Below are 12,491 nucleotides of genomic sequence, written 5' to 3' on the forward strand. Positions count from 1 at the left end.
TGAGAAAAGGCAGAGGCTTTGAAAAAAACTCGGAGTGTGATTGGATGAACGTTCTGTCTGTCACATCTCTACGGGCCAATCAGAGCAACAAAACACATGACATACCCGCTATTGAGCTGCGCGTGCGCATCGACTGAGGAATAATGCAAACCATGGCGACTGTAGACATGTAAGCACTCGACTTTTGTCGTTTTTGAAAGCAAACAACTCACTGCTGTCCTCTGCTCTTCTTTTAACGAAGAAATGTTGTCAAGTTCTGATAAAACTGGCGCTTTAGCAGCATCCACGCTAATCTCTTCCTCCATAACTGCACCAGCTCTTGCTGCTGCTTGTTTACATCATGACTCTGCTGCGCGTGAAAGTACTTCCCCTCGTTGCTGATTGGTCCTGTCACTTTCTAACCTGGCCCAAATGGTTCAGACGGGAGCCTGCAAGATGGATTCACCAGTGAAAAACAAGGAAACAGGCGTATCCATCTGCTTTGCAAGGTTACGATTTAAGGCCTTGAAGAAAAAAATGAGTTGTTGACATACAAAAAAGCAGCCAAAGACATTTTGTTTACATTTTTGGTCAGCCCAAAAAACTTTTTTCAGGGCTGATACAGATACCAATCATTAGTCGTTCATGAGACTGACATAAACAACCAATAAATGATTCTTCTTCTTTAAGATTCTAACCATGAAAACAGATCAGGACTTTTTGGCAGAACAAGTCACTTCTTCTGCCAAGTTCTCTTCTTTGAATCAGTTGTTAGGTTTACTATATGCAAGCATGAATTGACTGGAAACCCCATCAACTTCTAACATTGGTTCATGCCACATTGATCAAATACTGATGTTTAGCCGAAGCATCGGTGCATACCTATCAGCATAAAGTGTACTAAATATGATGCTCACGTCACTTTCTTGCAGCACTACCAGGAGTCCAAAATTTAAATTTAGCAATAGATAATGTTTGCATACATCAGCTAAACACCAGCATGCTAACAGTGACTTTTTTATATTAGATCAGTCTTCATTCGCTCTTACAGCTCCACTGAAGTGCTTTATTGACTAAGGACAATAATACTTACATTCACTCTCATGTTACCACACTGATATAAAAAGAAAAACATTTTAAAACCAAAACTGAAAATAAATAGTGAAACTGTTTGCCTTATTTTTTTAAAGGTCATCGTTCACATTTTTTTCAGAGCAAAAGTATCTTGTTTTAACTTCAAATTATAATAGTGAAAACCTTGGAAGCCTCTCTGGGCGATAATGACCTTCACTTTAAGAGCATTCACAAAATCTTTGAAAACAGAAAATTCAAAATTGAACAGTTTTGTAATTCATGAACAGCAGGAATGGCATTTTAAAGAGAAAATAAAAATAAATTTTATAAACAGATCCATTTTGACATTTGAGAGCCATTCTTCTGTCAAACTTTTATGCAGTAACATCAACATATACTCAGTCATTTGTAGAGATGATTTTTCTCTATTAGGAGGTTCTAGCTTTAAGACCTAAAGTACAAGATTTAGTGTTTTTGTGTTTTGTAAACTTTGTCTTAAGTGAAGGGCTTCTATACTCCCCCATCATAACAAGATGTCAAACAGTAGAAGAAGTCTGGCAGTGGTCATTTAAAAAATTCAGCACTGGATTAGTGACCAAAGGCCTTGGCGTCATGCTGTTTAATGAACAATGTGATTTGGGCCTATCTAGGTCAGTGCATGTTACTGCTGCAGGTCAGATGTGAGTGAAAAGAAGTCTGACTGCTTGTTCCTGTTTTATAATCAGAGTCCCAGGCTGTGAGACAACGCCAGGCCAGGCTTTTATCCCCCTTCAAGTCCCAGACTGATGTGTTTATGCTGCCAGAGCATTAAGTCTAAAGTTAAAACAGAAGGTAAGTGCCCAACATTTCAATGAGATGTTTTTGTTTGGTTTCTAGTGACATTTTAGGAGTTTTTTGGTGTCTGAGTCTTCACATGTGAATACTTTAATACGTAAGACTTGAATCAGTCCAGTATCGTTTGATTTTAACCTGCCATTTTGCAGGGGAGTGCTGGTCCTATGGAGCGTTACTACATCCAGATAAAATACACTGCAAAAATTAGTCTCATAGACAAAGAGTAAGACTAAAATGGCTGAAATACGGCCTAAAAGAAGACAAATTCATGTGCCAGCTGAGCAGAAATATTTCATTTGCCAAGATAAAAAAACAAAAAACTTGTCTTGGCAAACCAATAAACTCTCATTACCAGTTTTATCTGGCTGACAACAAGCACTTTCATGATGCATAAAAAGACTGAAGAGTTATTTTCTAAATATATTGGGAAATGTTCTTAGATTAAGCAAAATGCAAAGAAAATTCTCTTGAAATAAGGCTGTATGTTAGATTTATATCTTAAATCAATACACAAACACCAAGATCTGTCGTTTCCTACTTGATAAGAACTAGCAAGCAAACTTCTGTTCAACACAGGTAACATTTTGAAAATGGGACAGGACAGAACAACAGTTCACATGTCTCACAAACATAATCAGTGAACTGTCTCTGTTTTGTTCTGACATAAATCTATGGTAAAATCTGTCTGCTGTACAGTAGCATAAGATTAAAGTTAAATCCATGAGTTATACTCAGTCCTTGTCTGTTCAGATAAAATAGCCAACATGCTTGTAATAAGGACTGAATTCAACAAAGCACCTCAGTATATGCCACTGCGGAGGAAATGGATTTCATAATGAAGTTAAAAAACACAGAATAGATATTTTAAAAGTTTGTTCTTCAGCTTTTCAAATGTCCTCATTGCTTAATCAGAACATAATCATTTACAGCAGAACTCTTTCAATGAACCCAGAGTCAATTATCTGGCCCACACTGACCCTGTCATAATTTTAAATTAAGTGCACAAAGTGTGAAATAAAGGAAAAAGCATCAAGTGTCCCAATGCTACTTTATTTTGACCTGATCCTAAACCAAACTCCATGGTCTGCTTTCAGTCAGTTACTATCACCAGCTAAGCTAATGTTGCTGCTGGACAGTGTGGAAAGAACAACACGGACAAACTGTAGAAGATTTGCTTATGACATATTCTAGCCTTTGGGGAAAAATGATTTGATAAGTCTTTCAGTCTTTAACTAAATTCTGTATCTAGAGACATCTTGTGTATTATGTGGTTTTATATAGTATTGATGATAGCATATGATATTGCATTGTGAGGTATCATATCATATTGTATTGTATTGCATTTTTTTCCCACAGGGTGACATTGCACTTGGGTGGTGGGGATGTACTGCTGCTTTTTTGAAAGTATTCATCAACAGTTGTTGGTAGGAAGACACTCATGCAACATCAGAAATGTCTGCTTGATCGTCAGTGATAATAGCAGGTGATGTAGCATATTGCTCCCATCATCCTAGAGTGGGGTAGTCCGGGATGATATCAGTGGCAAGGAACTGCTGTAAAATGTTTAAATGACATTAGTTTTAAAGGCGTAATCACATTTTAATTGGTATTATGTTATAGTATAATTGCCTGTGGCATCATAACAGGATTTATCATATCGTATCGTATCCTGTTCTATGGTCTACTATGGTATTGTAACATATACCATATACATCGTATTGTATCGCATCGTATCCTATCATATCCTGTCCTGACCTATCCAATCCTATCTTTTCCTATGATCTATTATTGTATTGTATTGTGTCCAGACCTACCCTCTCCTCTCCTTTCCTACTTAGTCCTATCCTATCCTCTCCTGTCCTGTCCTACATTATCCTTCCCAACCCTACCCTACCCTACCCTACCCTACCCTAACCTTCCCTACCCTACCCTACCCTATCCTATCCTACTGTTTGTAATATATTATATTGTATCGTGGGTTAATCCCTGTCTCTAGAAAAGAACTTTTCTATATCAGATTGTACATTTAGAATGGGATACCAAATATTGCTATTTGATGACAGTGTTTGCCCCACTTTGGGAATTGGCATGGTCTCAGCACAGTAGATCTGGTCTAAGACTTATCCTTACACCCATCAGAGGTGGTTTGAGCCACTATCATGCCCTTGCATTTGTTCTAACCAGCCTTTTGTGCTGTGAGTGCAAGGCTGATAAAGCCCTGTCTCCAGTGCCTACCATTCATTTTTTCACTCCATCCTTCCTTTCACCATTCAGTAGGTAAAATAGGTAAAATTAAGCAGTTTTTTACTTTCCTCTATGCACTTTGTCCTCTGTAGCAAGCACAGTCTCACACCGTATGGGTAAAATGAATAATTTTATTCCCATTTTCTGTCAGCCATGGCAACAGCTCCGTGCCAGCCATCTCTGGTGTACTTCTCAAGGCAATGCATGCTCTCCTTCAGTCATTATCCCATCCATTAGTGCTTTTTGCCATTGTCATTTGGATTTCAGGCCTTCTTTAACAGCTGACTTCTATGTCCTGTCCTTGATGCTCACAACATCGAGACAAATTAGCCACAGCACCCTGAGGTCTTCTAGGTTGTCCAAGCAATGTATTGTGGGAAGTCGCACGTAAAAGGTCTCAAGGACTAAAAGATACAGATTTTGATTTAATCAAAGAGAGTATAAAAATTAAAGCTGCAAGGATTTGGTTTCCTCTGTTGACAGAATATGAACTATCTTACGCAAGGTTAATTAGCTAGAATATTTTGTCTCTGCTTCAAACTTCATAGTACAAGAAAAAACTCGCTTATCTAATGACTGGCATGACACAGCTTTTTTTGTGGCACCATGATGCAATTGGGTTTCCTGGCTTGAAAATAGGAATTGTTTTATAATCCTCTTTGGAACAGCATAACCATTGTGTTTTTCTTAAAAGCAGGACGTGCAGAGAGACACAGCGATCACTGATATAAGATATGACCTCACTGGGTTTGATATAACCTCTGCAAAATAGGATCAGCACAGTCACGGTCACTATCTCACGGTGGAAAATCTCTTCAGATTGCTGCTTTCAAGTCTCAAAGAGTCCATTTTTGGATGTTTAAACTCCTTTAAGACACAGATGAGGACATAATTGGTTTATTTAATAGGAGTTTGGCCTGTTTCTGACATTAAGACTCACTAGGAGTTGGTACTTCTCTATTTCTTACCTTAAAAACTAATCTCATTTCAAGCCTTGGTGAAAATTTCACTTGTTACTTCATGCTGGTTGCGCGTCCTCAGGAAATGCACTAATTTACTCACAACAGGAGATCGTTGGGAGTGAAATTAGTTTGACCTCATCTGCAAATGCAAGAATTGTTCATCCTCATTAGAGCAGCCTGTGTGCAGTGAATGTGCAAAATTATCAGCAACACACAGGCTGTTTTGTAATTGACAAATGGCAGGAAGGCAGGTAGAAACCAATTTTGGCATTGACTGTGTTTATGAAAGTCATGGTGGTTTTTAAGGAGAAGCTCCAGGTAAAGATTGCTGCAGTGTTCTGAAGAGAGACTCATATTTTATACATTCAGTTTACATTATGTCAATGCGATAATAAAAGTGTCTCCATTGGGATTACTGCAGCTCCATCCAGGGAGGAGTCACTGCTGTCTGCTGTCTCTTTTTAGCTTGATTATGCAGTGTGAACATTAATATGTACGTGATGGGGAGTCCAAAATACTCGTGGGGAAATCTTGTTGCAAAACCCTGCAAATAACAAAGAGCATGTGATCAGTGTGTTATTAGAATATTTTTGTTTTATTTGATGTTAGTGAACACAGTGTTCACAGAATAACACACCCTGATATCTACATCTTGCATGGTGTATTTGTTTGCTTGAGGAGGAACAACTCTCTGATAGGAGTCACAGTCTAATCAGAGATGATTAAAATCACTGTCAGACCTGAAAACTTTAGCACAGTTTAATATGAAACCATAAAGATGAGGAAAGTTCACAGGGTAAAATCAAAACTGTTTTGAACCAGAAATCCAACAAAAAGAGTAAGATTTTGTTGCTGCATCTTGATATGTATTGAGCTTAAAGTGTCACAGACACAGAATAAAATCATTACTTCTTTAAGAGTCACCATGAAACATCCTGTCAATGAGATGATTTGATTTTTTTTGCACTTTCATTTTGAAGGACTTCATACTTTTTAACAGAGGCAGCGTCTTTTTTTGTTTGTACTGGATTTGGGCCAAAATTAAACAGGGATGCACGATACTGGATTTTTGCTGATATTTGACATTCAAAAAGTTGTTTTAGCAGACACTAATATCCATACTAATTGTGTACAAAAACATAAAACTTCAGTCCTTGGAGCACATGTTAAAGTTGACGTTGACTGTGGCCTGATAGTCTTACCCTAAACTCTACAAACTTCCATCCATCGATCCATTTTCTGTACTGCTTATCCCATTGGGGGTTGCAGGGGTCTGGAGCCTATCCCAGCTGTCATTGGGCGAGGGGCAGGGTACACCCTGGACTGGTCGCCAGTCAATCACAGGGCTGACATATGGAGACAGACAATCAGGCACGCTCACATTCACACCTACGGGCAATTTAGAGTCATCAATCAACCTAACGAGTGTGTTTTTGGTGGTGGGAGGAAGCCGGAGTACCTGGAGAGAACCCACGTGTGCACAGGGAGAACATGCAAACTCCGCACAGAAAGGCCCTGACTGGAAAGCAAACCAGGTACCCTCTTGCTGTGAGGCAACAGTGCAATATGCAAAATATGGCTGATATTTACAGCGGTTAAATAACAGTGGTAAATATGGAGAAATGTTTTATATACAATACAATAACTTTATTTATCCCCAAAGGGAAATTCATTTGTCTGGAGTCTCATCTGTTTATGGTAGAATTATATAGTCTTATTGCTGATGGTATGAAAGATCTTCTATATCTTTCTGTCCTGCAGCAAAGAGAGAGGAGCCGTCCACCACCGCTGTTTCTTTGGTCATTTAGGGAGATATGAAGTGGATGATCCATGTTCCTCAGAATGGCCTCCACCTACTTCATTGTCCATCTCTCCACCTCATCCTCCAATGAGTTCAGCTTTTTTCACCAGTTTGTTCAGACGCCTTGCATCCTTGTGTTTTACACTGCCTCCCCAGCAGACTGTAGCATAAAACAGAACACTTGACACCACAGACTGATAAAACATCTGCATCATCTTACTGCAGATGTCCATTGATCGGAGTCTTCTCAGTCAAAAGAGGCGGCTCTACCCCTTTTTGTAGATGAAGTCTATGTTTTTAGACCAGTCCAACTTATTATCCAGGTGTACACCTAAATATTTATACGATGTCACAACCTCGATCCACGCCACAAGTGTTCATTGGTTTACGAGGGGGTTCTGTGGAGATCTATAATCATTTCCTTTGTCTTTGAGATGTTGAGTGGGAGGCAGTTTTTGTATATCTGTTGATACATACATTAAATCATCATTAATATCTGCTGATGCTGATTCAGATATTGGGGTGATAATATCGCACATCCCTAAATTTATACACTTGAAACTGTGTTTTTGGTCAACTGGGAAAAAAGTGGTTACATTTATTAAAAAGTAAGACAGTGTTTTATTACTAACCAACATAAGGTACCATAGGTCAAGTCAGGTATAGGAGCATATGCCGGTTCGGTACTTGCTGCACCAGTCTTGGTCCTGTCTCCTGATGTCCATTCCTCCAGGTCTGCAACAGGCCCATGCCCCATCTCTCCAGGTATCCTCCCAACTGCCCCATTCTGGACACACTTCTGGACCACCCAGTATGCAGTGAGCTGGATCAGGCCCGATTAAGTGTTTATCAGGTAGCAAAGATGCACCTAAGAGAAGTTTTTTTCACAAAGGAGTCCAGTTTGTGTCTCTGGCCATGAGTCAACATCCAGGCCTCACAAGAGTAAAGTAAGACCAGAAAAACCAAGGACTGAAAGACTCTGTAATAAATAAATGAGTAACATAAACAGCTAATTTATTGAAAACCAGAATATTTTGGATTATAAGCTGTTAATTTCCAAGAAAAAAGTTCAAAAAGTTTGAGACTATAGTCATCGATATTATTGAAAAAACAAAACGTACATTTTTGGGATTATAAATTCATAAATCTGTAAGATCAATTGAATGTTTTTGAGCTATTTAAGTCATTCATAATTGAAAAATATGTTTTATAAATACATATTTTTGGGTGAAATATCCTCCTTTTGATGATAAAGACATACATTTCTAGCAAAAATATTATTTTTGGGGCCAAGAATCATGACATTATAAATTAAAAAAAAATATTTGAGGTCATAAAGTTATACATTAGCAAGAAATAGATTATAATTTTTTTGTGATTTCAAATTTGAAAATGTCCACTTATATTTGAAGTTAAATGTAATTAAATAAAGATTAAGTTCTGATTTGTGGCTCCTTTTGCATGCCATAGCCAGCACTCTCTCTCTATCTTCTATTCCCTGTCCTTTCTGTCAAACAACGGTCTAAAAATCCCTAAAACAAATCTAACAAAAAAGAGGAAAACACTTTATGTTTATAATTGGTTTTCTAGCAGCCCTGACCTGTGATTTTAAGAAAAATAGGAGGAAATAAAAAAAAATGGAAGAAATATTTGTTGCTGTTCAGTCACTGCATTATTTAAAAAAAATCATACATGCCTTTTATTTGTGTGAGGAGAAAAGAGTAAAACCTTTTTTTCTTCAATAGGCACAGAAAGAGGCAGCACATGTGGCAAGAAAGGAAGGGTTTGACCAAGTTCAGCTTACACAGCCTTAGGATTCCTCATTAAGTTTAAAAAAAAAAACTTTTTTAATACATTTAGGAAAAACAACATAAGATTTACAGAGAGGAACAGTAAGAACAGGCCAACATTTTTTTCCAAAGAAAATGCTGAAGAGACTACATAGTAGACTTTAAAATAAAGCAGGCTGAGTATTTCAGATAAGTATAAAATACCAAAGATTTTCTGCTTTTTAACTATGATCTAATAAGCCTCTTCATGTTGTTTCCTTTAAATTTAGGTTCAACCTGTTTGGTATCTGATCCTTGCTGGATGACATCAGACAGACAACATGGCTTTAAACCTTCAGCCATGCACTCTGGGCTTTGAAGAAATGGCTTTTAGGACATAAAAAGGAATTTAAAATCACAGTGAAAGTCAGTTTAATGAGGCCAAATCTACCCTATATGTAGTATGATGGCATATAAACACTCATCATATCATATACTCATCCTTTGTGAACTATTACATTAGCATATTAAGCGCTGTAGGCCACTCAGGTCTGCAGCAACTATCCGGGCTCGTGTATCTGCAGGAGGGTAAATAGGCCACGCACCATCTGACACACGGCCAACACCATATTGAGCTCTTGTTATCCCATTTAGAAGCATCCATATGTGCTAATTAGGCCATCCTGACTGGCAAGCACAGGAGATCGCAGAGTGGCTGAGGGTGGAAATGGGCTCTCTTTCTCTGTCCAGCTGGGCTGCATAAAACAGTGTGATGTAAGAGGTGTACAAGCTGGGCAGCACAGGCAACACAGCCCTAACTTACCTATCTTTATGTATGTGTGCGGAGAGTATGACAAGTGCAGACTTTGATATTCCCTTTGTAGCCTGTAGGCATGGATCTGCCTGGGAACCCCCCTGCTGAGAAATCCTGAGATGACGGGTTGAGGCTGCTCCATCTCCTATAGACTTTCTCTTCTTTCTGTCTGGACTTTAAACTGCACATTTATGGGACAGGCAGAAAGCCTGTTTTAATTCAGAGAAAATGCACCAAAATATCCCACTCAGATAAAATACTGTGGCTATTTTGGTATTTTGCTCAAATGCATAGTTATTAAATCGGGGCTTTTTATCAAAACAATGACAAAAGATGACATGCTGCTCAGACCCACCCACCTTTGTTGTGTACTTCTTGTTTTGAATTGAGGACTCTATTTAATAAGGTAATGCTTTGAAACACTTGCAAAGCATTCTGGGATGGCTTGCAACATGAACCAGGAGGCCACTTTTAACAGCTTTTCTCCCTCATTATATAAAATTTATCCAGGAAACAAAACATTGGTTTATTTTTTTTGATGAATTTGCATACAGAGAGTTAATGTAGTACTTAATTCAAAAGAACTAGAAAGCTGCAGAGGTTGGTGGAGCTGAGCAGCCAGTCTTTATTTGACTTGAAATGTCTAGTGAGGTCACAATCTTGCAGGGATGGAGAATGTTAAGGATGGAGTTGTTACAGGGCAACAGAACATGCAGACGATGGCAGGGAATAATCAGGATTCATTGCAAGCCTAGAGCATGAATGAGATACAGCAACAGAACAGCACTTTCCTGTAGCAGGTCACCCTTTCTTATGTAGAAGTCTTTCTTATAACATCAAGCATTTCCACAGCGACAGTAAGCATGTCAAGACTGTCACGGCAGCTTATGGACTGTCCCATCTATGAAAAATTAAGAATATCTGTTGCTTTGAGAGTGTTGGAGTCTTAATTCAAATATGCATTTGAGAAACAGTTGATAAAAATAATGAATAAATAGAAATCATAGAGCCAGATTGCTCTTCTTTCTCAGCTGGCTTCCTGTTAAATGCTGGTGGATCAACCTCCGTCAATTAAACAATGGGCCTCTGTCAGTTTCTGTGCTGAGACTGCACTCATATAATAAGATTATTAATCATGAGAGGTGGGCATTGTGACAATTTTTATTGTGGTCAGTAAGATGATGTAAATGTGTGAAAATCTGAGATTTAGTTCACAGTGTGCTCTCCAACTGGCCCTTTATTTTCTAGTGGTGTATTGCTGTGGGAGATGTTATGGTGTTTTTGATGTAGGACTTTTGCATTAATATGAGAGCATACATTTTCTATTATTTAATTGAGGAAAAGGCAGAAGACAACATGTACAAAAAGTGAGGTTGGTTTCACAGCCAGCGCTGTTGCTGCAATTACTGTGTCTCTGATTGACTGCACTCAGTACGTTTACATGTTGTCAGAAAAAGTTCAAGCATTGTGTCAGACAGACTAAAACTGGGTGTTTTAAAATGCATGTAAACTAGTCAGCCTGACTGAAAGCGGACTAGATCTTAATTTCTAAGTTTAAGTCGAACTAACACACCTGATCAGTGGTTCTCCATTGCCAGGTCAGGACTCAAAGTGGGTTTTGCATTTTTTTTTTTCAGTGGGTTGTGAATGTGCACTTAGAGACAAAAGATATTGCAAAAAGTCTATGATGTACCAAAGCCAAAAGTGGATAAGCATGCACTTTATTTTACTCTGTTTTCCCATGATAAATTTTACATTTGGGCTGTGTTCTCAAGGTCTTGACTTGTTTGTTTTCTTTTTTCTAGATTATAACCCTGGTTTTCTCCTAAAAGCTCCAGAAAATGCCCAAAATTGACTAATAAAACAACAAAATAGAGTAAAATAAAATGTATTCATGTGCTCATAGGACTTCTGTAATGATGCTCTGTACAATCATGTTTTGTTTTGCCTCTTTGTCCCGTTATATTTTGTTCCATTTAAGATCAAAATTACATTTTATATTGAATACATTTGAGCTGCTAAATTTTTTTTTTAGGAATTTGGGTTGCCGTTTTATCATGACGTAGGTGTCGGTGGGTCCTGAGTCTAGACCAGTTGAGAACGTGTGGCTGGAGATCGATTTACTCTTGCAGATATCTCAATTAGACAAGACTGGACTAGGCACTCTGAGCACACTCCACTGTCTCTTTGAGCTGGAAGTTGTATAGCATAAATGCCAAGTATTACAGGAGTCTTGCTGTTGTCTGCTTTGGATCATTTCCAGAATCTAATTCGCCAATTAGTCCCTCCCCGGTAGGGTGGAGACACGGTGAGGCAAAGCATTGGCTTCGCTATGTGTGGACTGTCATGGCGGAAGCACCCATGGTCTCACTGGACGACTGAAAATCATGACAGAGGGTGAATATTCCTCTATTCCTCCCAGCATTGTGAGTATTCTTGCTACAATTCGCTGTCTTTCTCTCTGTTACGCCTCGGCTCATCTCCTCGACCAGGCGTCCATCTTTCAAATTCTATAAACTCCAAAACTTTGAATAGAAACATACCCAAAATGCTGCTGGGATTGAAGTTACTCATGTCCGCCATCTCCGGGTGTAAAGTGGTAACAGCGCAGACCTCTGCCATTGCCAGAATCCCTTAAAAATTTCCTGGATCCAGACAGTGATCTGGATCATTCCCAAAATCTAATCAGTTCTTCCTTATGCCATTTCTGACATTTCCTGAAAATTTCATGAAAATCCGTCCATAACTTTTTGAGTTACGAACAAACAAACTAACAAACAAACTAACAAACAAACAAACCCAGCCGATCACATAACCTCCTTGGCGGAGGTAATTACTAATAAAATGAATTGCAATGGATTGTGGGATGTGTAGTTTCTTCCTCATTGTAAAGAAATACATACACAGTGTTGTACTTTTACCCCTTTCTCCTTTTTTGAATGCTCTTTTTTGCACAGAGTCCATTGTTTTATAGTCATGCGTGCCCAGGTAGCTGGTTTGCTTGGTTCATGCAT

General features: G+C 38.5%; 1 protein-coding gene across 5 annotated transcripts in view; it reads left to right on the plus strand.

The window, feature by feature from the left end:
- LOC121519672 overlaps positions 1–12,491 on the plus strand; it is a 67,213-nt gene that overhangs the window by 28,874 nt on the left and 25,848 nt on the right. For 4 of the 5 annotated variants that reach the window (XM_041802478.1, XM_041802476.1, XM_041802482.1 and 1 more), the window contains one exon: positions 1,779–1,884. The gene's annotated coding sequence lies outside the window, so the exon portion shown is untranslated. Of the gene's footprint in view, positions 1–1,778; positions 1,885–11,886; positions 11,904–12,491 lie in introns of those variants that run through there. The other variant, XM_041802481.1, reaches the window with a different exon arrangement.

Source organism: Cheilinus undulatus, linkage group 13 (assembly GCF_018320785.1).
Source record: "Cheilinus undulatus linkage group 13, ASM1832078v1, whole genome shotgun sequence".
Taxonomy (NCBI): domain Eukaryota; kingdom Metazoa; phylum Chordata; class Actinopteri; order Labriformes; family Labridae; genus Cheilinus; species Cheilinus undulatus.